Below are 7,602 nucleotides of genomic sequence, written 5' to 3'. Positions count from 1 at the left end.
CTACTTGCTCTTTTTTTACTTTTGTTTAACCACTTCTGGTTCCCAACGGTAAAACAACGACGAAAGAAATTGGAAAGGGAATTGATTAGTTTGACGGTAATTGGTTTGTTAAAAGGATTTGTTCCCGAGAGTCTTACCTGGTCGTAGCGATCTTAGGGTCTTCTCGGGGTTTCCCGAAGTTATCCCGAGTCCTATTATAACGTTTTCGGCGGAATCGTTCGGATTATTGCGCCAACTTGTGCCATGGTGCACGTCTCTTTGAAGAGAGTGACTTCTCGTCGTGTGTGTGACTCACCGAGGAAGATTTTCGAGTTTAAACTCGCCAAAGTATGAACGGGACGAAGTGGTGTTCAGCTTTCCATCATTTTCCTAATTTAAGGCGCGAGGTGGCAGAGACGTCCCGCGTCTGTACTGTGCATTATTACTCCATAAAATAACTCAACTTAAAACGTTCTAGGTATCGCATCTTAGAGCCTTCAACCTTTAAGGTGTTCGGGCCCCCATATGCCTGGTCTTAATAATTTCGGTGGAAAGCCGCAATTTGATTTCCAAATAAAATTTCTGCTAAAATCTAAAATAAAGACTCAAATACATGGGTTTAGTTTAATTAGGTATGTTTTCTGCTTTAATTTTGGGTTCCCTTGTAATGTTGTAGTTCTTGATGGGATCGGGTTGATGCGGTGGCTAGTGTACTGGGTTTCCACTCAGAAGGCCCGGGTTGGTATAATTTTTCAGCGATATCGATTCAGCCTATCCCTAATTGGGGAGCTATATGTTGAGCATTTCGTAGAGTATGTCGTCCATCTGATTGGACGTATAACTGGCTGCTCTCTTGGCGCCATTTCTTTAAGAATAGGTTAATAGACGTTGTAGACTAATAAACTTTGTAAGCCTCAGTTTTGAGATATTCCCAAAGAAGAACATCACATAGGCTCGACTCCGGGGAGCAAGGGGGGCATGGAACATCGCCTCGCAAGGAGCTCAGGCGGCTGGGAAATTGTTCTTGCAAGATTTTTCGTGAACACCGGGCGGTACGAGCCGTGGCACCATCCTGTTGAAACCAAAAGGCTTCTGTGTCCTTATAATCCCTCACCATTTTTGGGAGTAGAAAGGTCTCCAGAATCTCACAATAGCGCACAGAGTTCACAGTAGTAGATTCATCTAATCTAGTTTCAAAAAGGTAAGGCCCAATAATGCCTATGGAGGACACAGCGCACCAAACTGTCACTTTGGGGCTATGGAGAGGTCTTAGTTGATGTTTGCGAGGGTTATCAGTCGCCCAGTAACGAAAAGTTTGCTTATTTACTAAGCTGGAGAGGAGTAAATACGCTTCATCTCTGGACCACAGCGCCATCTGCGTCGCCACCACACTATTATTGTTCTTAAAGCACGTTCCTACGACAAAGACTCGATACCCACCAGACAACTGGATGGTAATTACTGAAAAGGGCGTTGCTTCCCCGAGCTGACGTCACTATTCCTACTCCGCTAATTCACCTGCGCGCTCTTCAGATTTTTTATTACTAGGGAGTCCATTCTGCTCCACCCTGTATACATGTCGCTTCTCCAGAGCATGCTCGCAATCTTTTGCTCTTCCGAATTTTAGCTCGCCAAAAGCTATCCCCTTCTCCTTCCTCCCGTTTCACTCCAACCAAAGGTTGTGTCTCTTATCTTTTCCGCTTCTGTCTTCTTGTCAACACTCAAAAGACTTTGCCGCATCCTATCTCCGCTCCGTCCCTTCTATGCCTCCCTCTCACGTCGTATCTCCAGCTCTCCTCTCACTTAGGTTTGGAAAGTTTCACCGAAGAACATTCCTCCCTCTCCTCCTCCTTCTCCCTTGACCACATTTAATTATTTGTTCTCGGTCCTTTACCGTCAACGCCGGAGCCGAAAGTTTCCCTGCAAATTAATGGCCCCAACCAATTTTGCGGGAGAAGTATTTTGTTATTATATGGAGCCTATTAGTTGGCCTCTCTCTCTCTTACTTTATCATTCGTTCTTTTAATATATCTCTTTCTTTCTTTCACTCAATCTCTCGCGAGCCTTAGTTTTTTTTATTTCACTTTCGTTCTTCCCGAGAATCTGTTTACGCTCATTTAAGTGGCCGCCACTCAAACCGGACTGAAAGTTTTTCGTTTTGACTAAGCGCTTTTTTGCCCGAGGGAATGCATGATATTTCGAAGAGGAATATCCTGGCAGCCTTCAGCGTAGACATCGCATTTAAAATGTTCCGATAGCCATCCTTTAATTGCTTCTGAAGAATACGAGTCTGCTTGGCTGGCGTGCTCGAGCCTTGTGCGTGAGAATACGAACTTCTGTATTCTTGATCGATCTGATATTTTCCCCATCGTCTCGAGTCCTTTCCTGCAAATCTTAAATTGCAAGCCGCCACGAGGGCGTGTAGCAGAGGATTTTTATGTCTAAAGCAATTGGAGTATTCAAAATCACATCTACAAGATACCTCAAAGGTCGCCGCAATGGCGTATGGCGGTGGGTGCTAGTGGTACCACCCTTTTATGTAGATGTATGCACTTCTACTTACATTTATATCTAAACATGTACATGTGTATCGACACATGCATTGTAACATGATTTGGTTTTCCATATGATTTCATTCTAGTTTACGGGTGGTGACCCTAACTCCCCCGCCACACTCCCTTGCGGTGGTATTGGGTAGATGTAGATAAGCACACGCATAATAACACCCATACATGATTATTTGCATCATGAAGTAATGGGTGTGTTTACGTAAAGCTATACATTTTCTCTTTGAGTTAAGAAAGTAGGTGTTTTTGTGTCAAAATTTCTACAATTATGTGTCCCGCGAGGAAAGGAGTATTATGTATATCAGTCCCGCTATTTAGCTTTCTCATTTTATCCCGGTGGTCCAATCCGCCAATGGTGGGGGCATAATAATTCCCCGGTGTCACCAATAGTCTTTGAGTGCTTACGCGTCGCGCATTGTTATTAAAAAATATAAACGGAAGAAACACCGTTGAGTTTGACAATAGACGAGTCTTTATTTTTTTAGTTTCATGGCATCCCGTATCTGCATCGTTAAATCTCTTGCGTACATTGGAAGGACGTCTCTCTAGAAGCGATGTTGAAAATGTATTATTACCCCCATTGCACTACGGTAGAAGAGATCATGTCAATAAAATTAGAGAGATTAATTGTCAAACGCATAGGTTTAAGATGTAATTTTTTACCACGCACGATAAGGAATCAGTATAATATTGTCCGACCGCAGTAGAATCATATTCGGGTCAAAATTAGTCTGGTCCGTATTCACCCCCTGCCACACACCTTAGCGGTGGCTTGCAGGGTACATTATTAAATTAAAAATAAATAAATAAAAATGTTGTTTTTGCCCTCACCAACTTATGAAAATACGATGGTGAAAATTATGCATGGCGCTCAAATTGATATTTTATAGAGAACTCATAAGTAAATGCGATTGGAGGCAATTGTTTGTAGCAATGGCGTCCGTTTTAGAATGTAGCAAATGTAACATGGATATTGAATGGCGAAACTTTTTAATAATCTGTAGGTACATTGAGCGCTAGTTCCTGTTTCTAGTCTAATAGAGGAAGGATACTAAGTTTGGCGAGGGAATGAAAGGAGGAGTCTAAGGCGATCCTCGTGCTTGTAATGAACCAATGCGGGTGAATTACATTCGCGCAACAGCATCGAGTTCTCTCGAGTTGCCCTAAGGGGAAATGCACGGATAATCAATGCGCGCTTGAATCCGTGGCGGACCCATTTCCAGGCGCAAGACCTCTCGGATGTTTTTAAGATCCATTTGCTCATGCAGTGAAATATAAGTTGATATTATAGCATTTATTGCGAGGGGTTTCGGTGTGGTCTAGTTGAGGCCTCGGTCGTCGCAATCTTTCTTCTCCTCTCCGGTGTCTTGCCAACAAGCTCTTGTCCGACTTCGAGCGTGGTCGCCGGCAGGCCATTTATACGCCCCACCCTCCCTCCATCTACCCACCCACCCCCGCATCTCCCCCCTTCCCCTTCCCGACGTTACAACTCGCTATCCTTAATATCTCGAACACGACTCCCCTTCGTGGCCTTTTCACTTTTATAATTTCTTTCGCTTGCACTCCTCTTTCCACGACATCCTTCCTCTCCCCCTTGGCCCGCCATATGCTCTCAGCCACCCCACCCCCTCACACAATCATCCCATCCCAAAACCCTACGTTGGGAGGGTTCCCCCTCACACTCCTACTATATCGCGCCCTCTCCTCCTCTACCCGGTTTCCCTCTTACTCCTCCCCTGCGACCCACTGCGGATGCCATTATCTGACATTGCCACGCGAATGGTCCATTAGCTTGTCTGCTATGCGGATGGAGGAATTCTTAAGTGAGTGTGTGTGTGTGTGTGTGTGTTTGTATATGTGTGTGTGTGTGGCGTTTGATGGGATCGGTTATATGGGGTTGTGAGGGAAGAGGGGAAGGGATAGAGAGAGAGAAAGAGAGAGAGAGATAGAGAGAGGTGAGAGAAGTGGGGATGGGATAGAGAGAGTGAGGCAGAGTGGGGGAGGGTATCCTTTAAAGATTCCGGGCCTTCTGGGCATTGGACCAAAGTGGCAGAGGGATGGAGAGAGAGGGAGATGCGTTGGACGGAATTGAGGGAGAGTGGTGAGGTGAGAGGTAAGAGGATAGAGGATCAGGAATTCCTGAAAGGCCCTTCTCATGACGAGGTCAGAGCTTGCTTGCCGCGCCGCCTCGGTTTCGTTTCGAAAACGCTTATTAAGCCTTTACCGGTAACTTCATAAGCAACCTCCCAAAAGTTATGCGCCCCAGCATTAACCATATCTTTGCTTCCGATCGCCTTCTGTCAAGCCCACTTTGTGCATAAGTGGGCTTGATACTGTGGCAGTATTAGTGTCTATGGTGTTTTAACGATCGATGGCCTTTTGAACCGTAAACTAATCATCTTCATGTTTGTCATCATATCACGGCATTAATGCCAATTCATGGGTGATCCTATGAACGGTGAACCATAATAGAGGGTGTATGTAATCTAATAAAACCTTAATAATCACATTACATTTTTTTATTTCGTAAAGAAGTAAAAATTTTCCGTACATTTTTGTTTATTATTTGGAATAGCTAATGAGCACCATGTTTCGTATAAACATAAATTTGCTTAGAAAGACTTAATGAAACAACTTAATGTTCTTACATCGTCATGATAGCCTGCAAGCCACCTCACTAGGGTGTGCTGGAGTTGGTGACTCCGGGCCAGGCATGCAGCATTAGTAGGTGTTTATTTGTTAGTTTTCAATAAATAAATAAAATAATTCGAATAATGGAAATAATTTCAACCGCATCTACTTTCACTACATTGTATTAAGGGTAAAAAGGATCTTTACGCACTGGAAACCAACCGGTAATAATAAGATCAGCTAAATAACGGCTAGATAAAAAAACCAAGTACTAGGTGACTTAAACTTTTTAATGATAAATGCCATTCGTATAATATTCTCATAATAAAAACTGTATGAAATGTAAGCTTTAATTAAGAGTTGAGAGATGATTTCTGTTCAGGCTTGTTCCCCATTTTCCTTTACCTGTTGGTAAACAAGACCATAGTAATGTTTTTCCTTTACGTCTTCATGATGAAACTTAAGAAGGAAGGAAAACTTAAGGTATGGTGAGGAAAAGCGCGATCGCGTCAGGAAGGAAAGAAAAACAGAATGGACTTTATATCCTGCATTCTTCTCCATCTCGAAATGGCAATTAACTCTCTCTCTCTCATTCTCCCCCTCCTTGCTCCCGCGATGTAACACAGCTTAGTCATAGGAGAAATGCACGAGGAGAAACCCCCGCCATTCTCATTGCGGCCAAACACCTCTGGAAGCTCCGCTAAAGCGGTTTTTTTCGAGTACGAACGACACGGCTCACGTCTTGCCGGCATTTTAACCACACACCCCCTCACCCTTCCCAAATCCCCCAATCCCCTGTCATCGTCATTCTCGCTGTGAGGCGCCTTCAAGAATCTGCTCTTCTAAATCCCACCTTTCCTCGAATCTCCCTGCCTCCCCACCCTGGTTACGTATTACCGCGAAATAGTACGGTGGCAATAACGCCCAGGGGTGTAAAACTCAGGGGCCTTGTGGGAGCCAGACAGAATAAGAACTTAAGGGGGAAGGTGGGGAATTCGAACTGCTTCATTGGTCGGTGTTAAGGAAGTATGTTTGGTTGGTGGGAAGGAACAAGACGTGTAGAGATTGGTGAATGTAGGAGACGAAGGGTTTGTGAAGGAGGGCAGCGAGCAAATAACCGAGAAAGAGTAGTGATTTATGTTTCGCGTGTTTTGTAAGAAATGAAAAGTTTATGAGCGATGATTCCGAGGGTGAGGGAGAGGAATTTGAAAACTACCAGGGATGGTGCTGCGTTCCTAGATTTCTGAGAGTCGATACGTCGTGAGAAATAAGACGTGCATGTTTAAAATTGACTGGCGGAAAGAATTACGTTAATGGGAAACGATGTAGTGTGAAGAATACCTTTCCATTGTTCGGGTCTTCAACGTGTACTTTGATATAGTTGACAACAGTTTCACTGACAGCTAGCATCTTCAGGTCAAAGGTGAAGCCCCGAAAACACTAGTTGGAACACCAGCGAGCTCGTTGTCAACTATGTCAACGTACGCGGAGAAGGCCCGAAAAATGGAGAGAAATTCTACTGATTACCACCGGTGAAGCCTTAGACCAAATGCAATATTATGCTTCATAAATCAAGTATAAATTCTATAAGAGAATCTTTTCTTCGTTCATCCAATACTTGCTGTAGTCACGGATTATTTTGAGTGTAGCTGTAGTGTTTAAAACGTCATTAGAATCTATTCTTGGCTAACTTCTCAACAGCTGTTTGAAAAGAAATGGAATTTCAGTATGAGGGGGTTGAAGACAAGAAAAAAGCTGACTTAGGAGGCATGGTTTTTGGTTTAAGTGCCTATATTGAAACTGTTGGAATCGGCGCTGTTTGTATGTGGTTCTGCATAGGTGGGGAGGGCGAGAGAAGGATAGGGAAAAAAGCATTCGTCTACATTAGCCATCATTTTACGATATTTGTCAATTCAAAGTTCTCCATGCCTCCTACGACGAGGGGATATTCAACTTCTCGAAGAGTAATTCAATTCAGTATCTGGTGAAAGAAATGTGATCTCCAAGGGTCGAACAACTGCCTACCTCTTAGAAAACGGTCGTGCCATTCATTCTTGAACACCAAGACATAACCAGTTTAAGACGTTGTTTTTATTTTGAAAGGGAGGGGAAGATATTCAGCAGTCAATTTATTCCCTCCGACGCATTGGATTGAATTAGGTTGAAGGTAATTTCAATGATTACTAATCCAAATGTGTCCTAATTTTAAGTCTTGCAGAAGTTGGTGATAATATACTGGTGATAATATACACGTTGATTCCATGATGTTTTAAATTGCACGTTTAATATGTGATAGCTATTAGTGAATATTCAAATAATGGTCATCCAATTTTCACCCACTTGAAATTATATCCGGTAAGTCCGGAAATGAGATCTGCGGGTGATGAAAATAACGCCGCAAAATTATGTTATCCCCATTAAAAGA

The sequence above is a fragment of the Hetaerina americana genome, unplaced genomic scaffold, assembly GCF_022747635.1.
Source record: "Hetaerina americana unplaced genomic scaffold, ioHetAmer1.1.p SCAF_246, whole genome shotgun sequence".
NCBI lineage: Eukaryota > Metazoa > Arthropoda > Insecta > Odonata > Calopterygidae > Hetaerina > Hetaerina americana.
Note: the sequence above shows the minus strand (reverse complement) of the source record.